This window comes from Ictidomys tridecemlineatus, chromosome 1 (assembly GCF_052094955.1).
Source record: "Ictidomys tridecemlineatus isolate mIctTri1 chromosome 1, mIctTri1.hap1, whole genome shotgun sequence".
Classification (NCBI taxonomy): domain Eukaryota; kingdom Metazoa; phylum Chordata; class Mammalia; order Rodentia; family Sciuridae; genus Ictidomys; species Ictidomys tridecemlineatus.
The window spans coordinates 26,439,064-26,453,875 of NC_135477.1; positions in this window are offsets into that span (position 1 = coordinate 26,439,064).

A 14,812-nucleotide genomic window follows, 5' to 3' on the forward strand; every position below is an offset into this window, starting at 1 on the left:
CTGACTTACACTCATGGCTCATCAAATGTTCACTGCTAGGATGCCATGCACCCGTGCTCACCCCATTTGGTTGAATTGCCTGCTTACCAAGAGTCATTTGTTTTTAACTCAGCCTGTTTATGCCAGCTGCACATATTATTCTTATATAATTTAACTAAATGTTACATAAACCAATAAAATATGAGTGAAAAACTAATGTTGGCTGTTTGGAAAGATTCCATAACAGTATGTTGCTTACAAATTTTGTTATCAAGTTACGTGTTAGTAAGACAACTGGAAAATAAGAGAGGTCAATCTTAGAAAATCTAGGACTCTACACTCAGATTGTTTCTTCAATAAAATTCAGTTCTCAATACATTGTAAGGAAATTGAAGCTAAAAACAGCAGACAAGGCATTCTGGATCTAGAAAGAGAGATGATGGTGGAATACCACCAACTTATACATAAAAGAGGGTCCTTTCATTTTGTAACAATGTTTAAAAAATTCCAACCAAATCCAGTCAAAATAAAAGAGGAAAGGACTGAACTAAAGAGAGGTCAGGACCAGAAGTGTGAAATAGATGTAGGTCATGGAGCGACATGTCCCAGCACCAAGGGTAGAATTTGGGAAGAACTATGCAAAGAAAGGGCTTGGCCCAAAATGTGAAGAATAAATATTGCTTTATCTTTTTTAAGCTAAGACAAAAAAATATCTGTGAGGACAGGATATAACTCAGAGGTAGAGCCCTTGTTTAGCATGGGCCAAGCCCTGGGTTCAATCCCATGTATCAAAACTAAATCAAAACAAAAACCACCCAAAACATTTATGACCATTGGAAGGCAAACTTAGAAGTGATTCCAGTCCTCAAGAAACATAGTTTAGAGACAAGTGAGTTATTTATCCTTGTGGATTATAATGCAAATTAACAGAGCAGATAGGAGAGCTAAACTTGGGTAACTGTGCAGAGGATTGCTGAAGTCTGTGGCTCCTGAACTGGCTCAGCTTCCCTCATATTCATCCCTCAAGTCCTTTCAAACTTTCTTTCAGCATAAAATCCTGAGACTTAGTTGAGGTTCCTCTTACTCTTTTTTGTTTTTGTTTTTTCTCATGGATATTCACTTGCTCCAGTCATTTGTTGAAAAGATCATCTTTTTTTTTGCTGGGTGCAGGTGGCATGTGCCTGTAATCCCAGGGACACAGAAGGCCAAGTCAGGAGGATCATGAGTTTGAAGTCAGCCTCAGCAACTCAGGGACCCTTCTCATAATAAAATATAAAAGGGCTGTGGAGAATGGTGTGAAACTACTTGTGTACAACCAGAGACTTGAAAAATTGTGCTCTATATGTGTAATCTGAATTGAATTGCATTCTTCCATCATATATAACTAATTAGAATAAATTAATAATTTAATAATTTTAAAAAGGCTGTGGTAAAGCTCTCCTGGGTTCAATTCTCAGTATTCCTCCCCATCTCTGCCCCCCTCCCCAAAAAAAAGAAAGAAAGAAAAGATCATCTTTTTGTACTTATGTCAAAAATTAGTTGGCATTACTTATGTAAGCCATTTCTGAGTTTTCTATTCTGTTCCATTAATCTATACATCTGTATCTCTACTAACATCATACAATCTTGGCTACTATAGTGAAATAAATCTTGAAATTGTATAGACTGATTCCTTCTACTTTATCGATCTTTTTCAAAATTGTTTTTAGTTATTTTCACTCCTTTGCCTTGCCATATAAATTTACAATAATCTTACTATAAACTTACAAAATATCATGCCAACATTTTCATAGGAATTTTGTTAATGTTATGATTTAGATCTGAAATGTTTCCCCATAGCCTCATGTGTTGAAAGCATGATCCCCAAGGTATAGGATTCAAAGGTGGGGGATTTACACAATGATTAGGGCTCTGATCTCACCAACAGATTAATCCATTAACTAAGTTAATCCATTGATAGTCGATTGAACTACTGGGTGGTAATTATAGGTGGAGTGTGGGTGTGACTAGAAGTAGATCGTTGGAGGCATGGTCTTGGGAACTATAGTGTCTCTGGCCCCTTCCTGACTTTCTCTCTGAGCTTCTGAATGCCACAAACTGAGCAGCTTTCTTCTCCTACACTCTTCCACCAAGATGTTCTGCCTCACTTCAGGCATGGAGCAATGGAGTTGGCTAATAATGGACTGAGACCTCTGAAAACATGAGCCACAAATAAAATTTTCCTCTTCTAAGTTGTTCTTGTCATGTATTTTGGCCACAGAGACAGAAAGCTAATATACTGTGTGTCACCTTGAAAAGAATTGACATCTTTATTATATTGAGTCTTCTGCTTTGTGGGCATGGTATGTCTCTTTTTTATATTTATTCAATAACTTACTATATCTACTTTGATTTCTTTCATCAGAATTTTGTAGTTTTCAGCATATAAGTCCTGCATATGTTTTGTTAAATTTATACCTGAGTATTTTATTTTTTAATATTTGTAAATGATATTTAATTATTAATTTGACTGTCAATGTACTCATTGCTAGTATATAGAAATAAAATAGATGATACAATTGATGCTTCTATATACTTATCTTGCATTCTTCAACCTTACAACTTGCTCAATTTACTTATTAGTTATTTATTTTGTTGTTGTTGTTCATTTGCTTTTATTTTTATATCTTTGGAATTTTTCCTCCTCCCTCCTTCCTTCCTTCCTTCCCTCCCTCTCTCCCTCCCTCTTTCCCTCCCTCTCAGTACTGGAGATTGGGCATTTGAACGGGGTGCTCTACCACTGAGCTACATTCCTAATTCCTTTTTTTATTTTTTATTTTGAGACAGATTCTCACTAAGTTGCTGAGGCTGGCCTTAAACTTTTGATCCTCCTGCCTTAATCTCCTGAATAGCTGGGATTATATGCATGCACTGCCATGCCTGGCTAGATTCCTTGTGATCTTCTATGTAAAAATAATGTCTTTCTTTCTGATTTGTTTGCCTTTTATTTCCCTTTCTCATCTAATGACCCTGGCTAGAACTTCCAGTTGAATTTTGTCATATGCTTTTTCTATACCAATTGATATGATCATATGGTTCTATTTTAGTCTACTAATTGGGTAGAAAACATTAAATTAAATTTAAAATATTGAACCAGCTTTTCATTGCTGGAAAAAACTCTTGTTTTTATTATATAATATATATTCTTTTTATATATTGCTGAATTGTTTTACAAGTATTCTGTTGAGGATTTCTATATCTATATTCATGATATTGGCCTGTAACCCTTTTTGGGGGAGGAGGGTGGTGCATATTATGTTTGCCTGATGGTATCTGGGTAATATCAGGTCATAAAGTTGGGAATTATTCCATCCTCTTCTATTTTCTGGAAGAGATTATGTAACACTGCTATTCATTCTTCTTTCAACATTTGGTTGGATTCTTCCATAAAACCATCTGATCCTGAAAATGATTTTCATTTTAAAAGTTTTGAAATTATGAACTCAATTTTCTTAATAGTTAGAGGGTTATTCAAATTACCTATTTCATATTGGGCAAGTCATGGTCATTTATGTTTTTTTAAGGAATTTGTCCATTTCATTTAAATTGTTAAATTTATGTGTGTAGAGTTTTTCATAGCATGTTCTTACTCATTTGATGTCTTCAGGATCTATAGTGATAACGCTTATTTCAATCCTGATATTAGTATTTGTTTTTTTCTCTTTTTCTTTGTTAATTTTTCAAGAGCATTGTCAGTTTTATTGATATTTCAAAGAACCAATCTTTTGTTTCACTGATTTTCTCAATTGTTTTTTATTTTCAGTACCATAGATTTTTTGCTCATCTTTATTCTTTCTTCTGCTTGCTTTAGATTTATTTCACTCTTTCTAAATTCTTGAGTAATAGTTTAGATTTTTTATTTGAGATTTTCTTCTTTTTTAATGCATTAATCTAGTGCTATAAATTTCCCTGTCACCACTGCTTTAGCTGTGGCCCCAAAATTTTGACATATTGTATTATCATTTGTATCTAGCCCAGTATATTTTTAAATTTCGTTTGCAACTTCCCCTTTGACCCATGGATTATTTACAATTGTGTTATCTTGTTTCCAAGTAGTTAAAAAATTTTCTGATATCTTTCTGTTATCAAATCCATGTTTTAAAAATTCCATTTGTAGCTGGATAATATGCTCCATATGATTTCAATTCTTTTACAATTTGTTGAGTTTGCTTAATGGTCCAGGGTATGTTCCATCTTGGTATATGTTCTCTAGGACATTGAAAACAATGCATAGCCAGCTGTTGTTGAATGGAGTGCTCGATAAATGTCGATTAGACTTGTTGGTTGAGGGTATTGTTGAATTCCGGTTTTCTGTCTAGTTCTTCTATCAGTTGTTGAGAGGCGGGTGTTGAAGTCTTCAATTATAATTGTATATTTGTCTGTTCTGCTTTCAGTTACACCGGGTTTTCTTCACATATTTTGCTTGGTACATAGACATTTAGGATTGTTATGTCTTTTTTTGGTGACTAGACACTTTTATTATTATTATATCATATCCCTCTCTGTCTGCTATTTTTCTTTGTTTCTGAAGTCTCTTTATCTGATATTAAGGTAGCCACTTTTGCCCTTTTTTGACTAATGTTTGTATGATATATGTTTTCCCATTCTTTTGCTTTAAGCCTGACTATATTTTTGTAATTGAGGTGAATCTGTTGTAGATATCTTTTAGTTGGATCATAATTTTATTTTATTTTGTTTTTTGCTTTGCAGTGATGGGGATCAAATCCAGGGCTTTGTGTGTATTAGGCAAGAACTCTAATACAGAGCTCCTCAGTCATAATTTTTATTTTTTTTCTCTTTTTTAATATGTTTATTTTTTAGTTGTAGTTAGACATAATACCTTTATTTTTATTTATTTATATGTGGTGCTGAGGATCAAACCCAGGGCCTCATGTGTGCTAGGCGAGGGCTTTACCTCTGAGCCACAACCCCATCCACCATAATTTTTAATAAATTCTGCCAAGCTCTGTTTTTTAACTTATATATATAGACTATTTACATTTAAAGTAATTATTGATATGAAGGACTAAGTCTCCTGTTTTATTTTTTTGTTTGTGTGTTCTTTCTGCTTTTCATTTGCTTTCTTTTTCCTGATATTCTGTAGGCTATTTGCATATTTTTAAGAATTATGCTCATTTTTATATAGGTTTTTTTTTAGTGCATCTCTTTGCAAAGTTTTTTTTTTTTTTAATACAAGGAATTAAATTTAGGGGCAGAGAACTCTACCATTAAAGTCCCATCCCTTTTTATTTTTTAAATTTTGAGACAGGATCTTGCTAACTTCTCTAGGCTACTTTTGAATTGTTGATTCTCCTGCCTCAGCCTCCTAAGTAGCTAGGATTACAGATGTGTGCCACCATGCCCAGCTGTATAACTTTTTTAGTTCTTCCCTTAGGTCTCTCTATCTATCTATCTATATACTTTTGTACACACACACACACACACACACACACACACACACACACTCGTGAATCCACATATATGATATATGTTACATAAATGATATATAGCATATATCATATAATTTTACCAGTTAAAGTGAAATATAGAAACCTTGTCTTCCTTAACATCCCTTTATTCTTGTGCACTTATAATTATCTTAAATATTGCCTTATATAACATAACATCATATATAAATATAACATCAGATAATGTTATAAGTTTGTTTTGACAGTGAAATGTAATTTGAAGTAATTAAGAGAAGAAAAGCCTATTGAATTTACCCATATTTTAACTCATTATGTTCTTTCTTCTTTCCTAATATTCCAAGGTTCCTTTTCTTTTTTTAATATTTTATTTTTTAGTTGGACACAATACCTTTATTTATTTTTATGTGGTGCTGAGGATCGAACCCAGGGTCTTGTATGTGCTAGGCGAGCGCTCTACCACTGAGCCACATCCCCAGCCCCTCAAGGTTCCTTTTCTTATCAGTAGTCATTTCTTTTCTTTTTAGTACTGGGTATTGAATCCAGGGCCTCATGCTTGCTAGGCAAGCTCTCTACCACTGAACTACACCCACAAGTCTTATTTTTGAGTTATTGACTTACTAAGTTGCCCAGGCTAGGCTTGAACTTGTGATCCTTGCCTCTGCCTCTGAAGTAACTGGGATTACTGGCATGCACCACCACGCATAGCCCTTTAGCCATTCTTTTAAGGTAGGTCTGATGGTAATACATTCTCTTAGTTTTCCTTCATCTTTTTAAAGAGTTTTTTAGTTATAGTTGAACACAATAAATTTATTTTATTTGTTTATTTTTATGTGGTGCTGAGGATCAAACCCAGGACTCACACATGCTAGGCGAGTGCTCTACCGCTGAACCACAACCCCAGCCCAGTTTTCCTTCATCTTAATATCTCCATCATAACTGCCCCCACGCCCTCTCACTTTCTCTCTCTCTCTTTCTGATTGATAAATCTGTACATACACACTATTGTCAACAAAAGAACATCATTTACATTAGGGGTCGCTCTTGGTGTTGAATATTCTGTGAGTTTGGACAAATGTATAATGTGAGTGGCCTTATAGTGTTGTATAGAATATTTTCACTTCCCTAAAAATCCTTTGTTCTCTCCCTATTCATCCCTCCCTCCTCCTAGCCCTTGGCAACCAGTCATCTTTTTACTATCTTCATAGTTTTACCTTTTACTAGAATGTCAAATGGTGGAAATTTGATACTATGAAGGCTCTTCAGATTGACTTCTTTCATGTATTAATTTGCACTTAAGTGCCCTTCATATTTTTCCATGGCTTAATAGCTCTTTTTTAGTGAAGAATAACATTTTATTGCCAACATTCAATTATATGTAAGTTTGTAAGTTTATTCATTCTCTTGCTATAAAATATCTTGGTTACTTCCAAGTTTTGACAATTAATATTAAAGTCATTATAAACATTTGATGTAAGTTTTTGTGTGACCCTAAGTTTTCAACTCCTCTGGGTAAACAGAAGAGTGTGATTGCTGTAACACATAGTAACAGTATGTTTAGTATTGTAAGAAACTTCAAAACCGTTTTCCATAGTGAATTTAGCCTCTTTATTTCTGAAATATTTTCACCATATTTGCTAGATTGACCACTTTTTTCTTTCAGAAAAATGTTGTGCATGTCCTTCTGACCTCTGTGGTTTCTGATGAGAAATCCATGCCATTTAAATTGCTTTTACTCTATAAGTAAGGTGTCATTTCTCTCTTGTTGCTTCCAAGAATTTTTCTTTATATTCATTGGAAGTTTGACTATACTACTCTTTATTGGTGTGGATTTCTTTGAGTTTTCTCTTTGGGGGGGGGACGTTATTCAGTTTCTTGAATCTATAGATTTATATCTTTTGCCAAATATTAGAAACTTTGGGCCATTTTTTTCTTTGAGTAGCTTTTCTGTCCTGCTCTTTTTCTTTTTTCCTTCTGAAACTCCACAAATATTAGATCTTTATTATTGCCCTACAGTCTATTTTCAGTGTATTTTCTCTCTGCTGTTCAGATTGGATAATTTCTATTTCTATCTTCTGATTCACTGATTCCTTCCTCTATCCTTTCCACTCTAATTTTGAGCTCATTCATTAAAATTTTTACTTCTGTTATTGCATTTCATTAATCCAAATTTTTCATTTGATTTCTCTTTGTTTTCATTTCTTTGTTGAGACCGTCCTTATTTTCTCTGTTGTTTCAAGTGAGTTCATAATTTTTTGGTTGCTTTAAAATCATTGTTGGGTAATTCTAATGTCTTTGTCATGTCAGTGTTGGCATCTGTTGACTGTCTTTTTTCACTCAATTTGAGATCTTCCTGGTTCTTTGTATGAAGAGTGATTCTCAGTTGAAACGTGGATATTTTGGGGATTATGTTATGAGACTTTTGATCTTATAAGCTTTCTTTTTTAGCTGAGTTCCTTTTACACTGCTCTGGCAAGTGAAGGGGTAGATCACCATCTTATTTTTTTTGAAATTTGATGATTCTATTATAGTAATGGATATAAAAATACCTCTAGTATGTCAATATAAATTATTGATAAAGTTTCATCAATCTTGGAATCAGAGGGTATTTCATCCCTTGACAAAAAGCATCTATGACAGTCCTCCAGCAATGCTTTTACTTAAATTTGATACATTAAATGGTTTCTTTCTATAATCAAATAGATGTTCAATGGATTAGACAAAGGGGAATGGAGGAAAGGGAGAGGGTATAGGAAAAGAAAAAACAGTGAAATGAATCGGATGTAACTTTCCTTTTATGAAAAAAAAGTTTGTTCTCACCACTTCTATTCAACCCTTTAATAAAGGTTAGACAAAGTACAACAAGGCAAAGAAAACTCTCCCTACTAAAAAATGAAACTCTTTCTACTAAAAACATTATTATTCTAATGAATTGACCAAAAATAAAAATAAAAGCTACAAAAACTGAGAAGTTCTGAAAAGGCACAGTATACACTGCCAATACAAAAGCCAACTGATTTCCGTAAACTAGCATAGAAGAATTAGAAATTATTCTTTAAAAAACAGTAACATTAGCAACAAAATATTAATAAGAGCAACAAGTGTGAAATATATTAGGATAAACCTGCAAATGATATGTAAAACTGTACACTGTGGATGAAATTTCTCATGAAAGAAAGTCAAGGAGATTGGAAATGTTTTCTCCTTTGGTTGGCTTTTTCTTTATTGTAGTTCTTCCCTTTGTAGATTTTCATTGTTGTTTTTCATTTCCTCCTTTTGGAATATTTTGTCAAGACTGTTCTGTAGGCTTTCTTGCTGTAAATTCTTTTAGCTTTTGTTTATCATGAAAGGTTTTTATCTCATCATCAAATTTGAAGCTTAATTTTGCTGGATATAAGATTCTTGGTTGGCATCCATTATCTTTTAGAGCTTGGAATGTTTTGTTCCAGGATCTCATGGCTTTGAGAGTCTGGGTTGAAAAATCTGCTGAGATCCAAACTGGTCTTCCCTTATAGGTAATCTAATTTTTCTCTCTTGTAGCCTTTAAAATTCTATCCTTATTCTGTATGCTAGGCATTTTCATTATAGTATGTCTTGGTATAGATCTGTTATAATTTTGTACATTTGGTGTTCTATAGGCCTCTTGTATTTGATTTTCCAACTCATTCTTCATGCTTGGGAAATTTCTGATATTATTTCATTGAAGAGATTGTGCATTCTTTTGGTTTGAATTTTTGAACCTTCCTCTATCCCAATAATCCTAAATTTGGTCTTTTGATGGTATCCCATAATTCTCAGATATTCTGTTCATGGTTTCTTACTGTCTTCACTATGAGGTCAACTTTATTTTCAAGATTGTATATTTTGTCTTCATTTTCTGAGGTCCTGTCTTCCAAGTGATCTAGTCTGTTGGTGATGCTATCTATTGAATTTTTAAATTGGCTTATTGTTTCATTCATTTCAGGGATTTCTGTTTGTTTGTTTGTTTTTTTCAGTATCTCTTTCTTGAAGCAATCTCTTGCAACCTGTATTTGCTCTCTTATCACTTTGTTGGTATAATCGATGATTGCTTGTATTTGTTCTCTTATCTCTTTGTTGGAGTGATTGATTTTTGCCTGTATCTGCTCACTTAGGTTGTCCTTTAATTCTCAAATCATTTTAGTTATGTATATTATGAACTCCTTCTCTGACATTTCACCTACTGCACTCTCTGTGGATTCTGTTGTTGTAGTATCTTGGTTTGTTTGGGGCACTTTCCTCCCTTGCTTTTTCATGATGTCTATGTGTCTTCCTCTCTTGCAATGTAGAGCCAAGGCTTTATAGTTTCAGTAATATCTTCTGTCTTATAGTGTCCCTATAGGTTACCAATACCTCACTTTTAAGGGAGAGACCAATATTACAACACTCAATGTACCCAATGTGCAGCCACATATCAGTTAGCTTCTACTTTTACTTTTATACTTTTGTCACTATAATTAGAAATGTTGAGTTTGGTTATCTTCTACCATATAGTCAATAGGTTTGCTTAATGGTTTACAGTTTCTAATGGTAGAAGGGGAGTCTGGGGGCTTGGCTGAGATGTTTATGAGGTAGGATGTGAGAATATGGAGGTATTAGATTATATGACTAGTGAGAGGGTAATCATAAGAAGTTGACTTTTAGTAGGAGTAACAGGAGATAGGCAACCTCATGCAAGACTCCCTGTTACCTCAGCAACAGGATAACTGTTAGTACCCCTAGTAGAGAAACCTCTGGTGCAGCCAGGCCCACAGGAATCTTGGTGATGTCTTACCAGGTCCTTATTGTTGTCCCTTGGTAGAAGTGGTGATATCCCAGTTTTGTGGTCATGGCAGCCTCAAGCCTATATATACCCTGATGTTGGGCTGGGGAGCCACTATTTGGTGAATAAGGAACCCCAGTGCAGGTGCTCTCTGAGCGGGTGCAGGGTGGCTCTCCGCACCAGCTCAGGGTAGGCCTCTCCTCCGGATCTCTGGGCTGTGGGATGTCGGGGCACAATCATCATCTTATTATTGAAAGTGAGATAGAAGTTCAGTTTTCCCATTTGTCTTCCCTCTAGTTACTGCTATATGAGTGTGGGAGTTCCAGCTCCTTACTAGGCCTCTAATGACACCACCTAGCTGTAAGGTGTATCAGTGCTTGGTTACTGACACCCACATGATCTCCACTGGAGGGGGTGTAAAATTCCTGAGTCTGATAGGCCTCCTCTGACATCTCAATATAGAGATGAAGGGGTGCCTCATTACTGCTGGTTGGGAGTGAAGTCCAGCCTTCCCAAATAATCTTCATTAACATTCTACTAGCAGAGATGGACATCTGAGCTCTCTACTTGATTTTCTCTGACTACACTATAGGTATCCTTATTACAACCTGGTGAAGGTGGAAGTTTGGGCTCACCTCCCAGCCTTTTAGGCTACTCATTTTTTAATCATTTGGGAGAGAGAGAGAGAGAGAGAGAGAGAGAGAGAGAGAGAGAGAGAGAGAGACAGAGAGAGAGAGATTTTTTTTTGTTTTGGTACTGGGGATTGAACTCAGGGATGCTTAACCACTGAGCCACATCCCCCAGCCCTTTTCAGTATTTTATGTTTTATTCTGAGACAGGGTCTTTCTGAGTTGCTTAGGCCCTTGCTAACTTGCTGAGGCTGGCTTCAAACTTGCAATCCTCCTGCCTCAGCTTCCAAAGCCACTGGGATTATAGGTGTGTGCCATCATGCCCAGCTGAGAGAAAGTATTTTAGAGAGGCTGGTTTTGTTTGTGTTTTGTTTTGGTCTGCACTTGGTATTATCAGGGGCTGGCTTCTTTAGCTTCAAACTGGGGATATTGAAGTTAAGACAAAAAGAAAACTCAGTTAACTCACCATCATATTGTTTCTTAGGTTCTGGGGTAGCTAGCTGGTCTGCATTCTTCTGTCCACATTTGAAGTCTTATGTCTGTTTTATATATAGTGTCCAGGGGTTTTAATTGTAATTTGAAGAAAGACTATATTTATCAGATGGAAATCTCTTTTTTAAGATTATTATTTTGATGCCAACATTCTGCTGAGCCTTCAGGATATAGCAAACACTATGTAGGCTCTGCAGGATAAAAAGAAACAAATAGATCATGGTTTCTATTTATTTATGCCAGGGTCTCATCACTTTGTGGGACAGACAAATATGTCTCATATAGCCTGGCACATGATTAAGAACATAACTTAGAATCAGACAAAACTGATTCCAATTCTAGCTCGGTCTCTTCCAAGCTCTGTGACCCTGGATAAGTTAGTTAAGCCCTCTGAGTCTCAGAACTCTCATTTGTAAAATAGGGGAAAGATCAGTACCAATCTCATAAGCTGCTGGTGGATTAAATGAAATAGTGCATGTAAAATCACTTTGCATGGCATCAGCACATAGCAAGTGCTTAGTAAATATTAGTTGTTGTTGTTCTTACAAAGCAGGCTGTGCCAAGTGTAATAATTCTCCCTTAGCTTTGTCCTTTCTGGACAGGCAGTCTCTTGACTTTGTGCCTACTGCCTCCCTCTTTTCTGTGATCAACTGTAGAAATATTCTCAACCTGCAGTTTATTTGGAGGGGTTGAGATGGATGGATGCACAGGATGAGGAACTACAGAATGTTCACTGTTCACATTCCTTCCTTCCTTCCTTTTTTTATTCATGTATTACTCTAGCAAATCCTTATTGAACACTAAACCTGCAGTTGATGTCATGAAGAGTGCTTATAATCTAGCAGAATAGGCATCTATGGAATGATAATTTGGAGTTGATTCCATATATATTCAAAATATTCTGAGTTCAGAAGAGGGAGAAACTGCATTTGGATAGAGAAATCAAGAAAGGATTCATGGAAAAGAGGGCATCTGACTTTGACATCAGTTGTAGACATGGAGAAATGTCATGAGATGAGCAAAAAAATAGAGGTAAAATTAACCATTTGTCCTTAGAAAACAGAAAATAGTTCAGTTTGACTAAAATATAATATCTTTGAAGGGGGTTAATAAGAGAGGAAACTGAAAAGTAGGCTATGGATAATATTAAGATCTTTAAACATCATGTTATCAGCCTAGATTAGAGTTGACTGCAAACAATCAATTTACAGGAGCTTAAACATATAAGGTTTATTTTTCTGTAAGTAAAATAATTTCAGAGTTTGACAATCTGGGATTTGAATGACAGCTCTGCTATCACTGTAGACTCAGTGATATATCCTCGGCAAGTGCTTCCTCTTTAAGGTGGACTCATAAACTAATTTGCTTACTGGAGTTCCAGCATAACAGGCATGGGGGGATAAAGAAAGAAAGAATAATCAGTTCATCTAGTTATCTGCCCTCTATGAAACCTTTAAAGAATCCTCCGGGAAGTGGCACCCAACAACTTCTGTTTATATCTTTATAAAACTTAATCAGTGGCCAATTAACTGCATGGTGTAATGAAAAAAAAATGATTTAAAAAAAAAATTTGGGCATATTGCTTCCCAGATATATGGATAAGATATAAATTCTAGTACAAAAAAGGGGAGGGCCTGGAGTTGTTACTCAGTCTTAGGGCCCTTGCCTAGCATGTGTAAGGCACTGGGTTCGATCCTTAGCACCATATAAAAATAAATAAACATAAAAACAAACAAATAAATAAAGGTATTCTCTCTCTCTCTCTCTCTCTCTCTCTCTATATATATATATATATATATATATATATATATATATATGAATGGATACTGAGTAGGCAGGCAACTAGAAGTCTCTTCAACATCAGTCTAAAGAGTTTAAATTTAATTCAGTTGTTAGTAGGAAGCCTGTGGTAAAATTTTTTTTTTTAAGCAGGAGACAAGCACAATTCAAGTTGTTGATAAAAAATGATTAGTCTGGAGGGCTGGGGATATAGCTCAGATGGTAGAGTGCTTGCCTTGTATGCATAAAGCCCTGGGTTCAATCTCCAGCACCACAAAACAAAACAACAACAAAAACAAAACAAAACAAAACAAAACAAAAACCACAAAGCCCTGGGTTCAATCTCCAGCACCATAAAAAAAATATATTAGTCTTGGAATGAGGAGCACAGATTGTAGCAGAAAGAAATTAGAGACAAAGAGATCAGTTGGCAGATGATTTCATTGGCAAGGAGGGAAGAGATGAACACATGAAGATATGACAATAGAAAGTGAGAAGAAAAAGACATGGGGTGAGACATATTTTAGGAGTATATTATTAGAGTGGTAGCTGATTGAATATGAAAGAGTTAAAGTAAATTTACAGGGCTGGGGATGTGGCTCAAGCGGTAGCGCGCTCGCCTGGCATGCGTGCGGCCCAGGTTCGAACCTCAGCACCACATACCAACAAAGATGTTGTGTCCGCCGAGAACTAAAAAAATAAATATTAAAAATTCTCTCTCTCTCTCTCCCTCCTCTCTCACTCTCTCTTTAAAAAAAAAAAAGTAAATTTACAATTTTTTAGTGGGAAACTTCAGATAGTTGACCAATGGACATGAAATTGGATGACGGGACAATTTCAAGAAAGAGAAAAATCAGAAGAGTTTTTTGGGGACCAAGTGATAAGCTTGGTTTAGAACAGGAGGTTCAGCCAGAACATTTTTGTCAATGGGTCACAAAGTATGGTCCCCAGACAAACAGCATAAACATCACCTGGGAATCTTGTTAAAAGTACAAATTCTTAGACAAAAATCTAGTCTTACTGAGTCATAATCTATGGAATAGGGACTGAGCAATCTGTGTTTTTACAAATACAGATTTTATTTCTATATATTAGACTTAAACAATAAGAAAGACCCAAATAAATTGAGAAATATTGTTTTATGTCTCAGAAGGCTAAATATTGTTAAGATATAAATAATCCCCAGATTGATGTATAGATTTAATGTAATCTCAAAGCCTCAGCAGGTTTTTTATGTGTAGAAATTGATGCATTTCTATAAAATATATATGGAAATGCTAAAGTCTTGGAATAGCCAAAACAACTTTGGAAAGAAACAAAGTTGAAAGGTTTACAACTATCTGATATCAATACTTATAAAGAGATAGTAATACAGTATGATATTGGCATAAACACAGATAAACAAATCAATGGAACAGAATAGAGTTCAGAAATAGACCTTGCATAGTCAATTGATTCTTTTTTTTTTTTTTTAAAGAGAGAGTGAGAGAGAGAGAGAGAGAGAGAGAATTTTTAATATTTATTTTTTAGTTCTCGGTGGACACAACATCTTTGTTGGTATGTGGTGCTGAGGATCGAACCCGGGCCGCACGCATGCCAGGCGAGCGCGCTACCGCTTGAGCCACATCCCCAGCCCCTGATTCTTGACAAAAGTATCATGACAATTAAATGAGGAAAGGATTATCTTT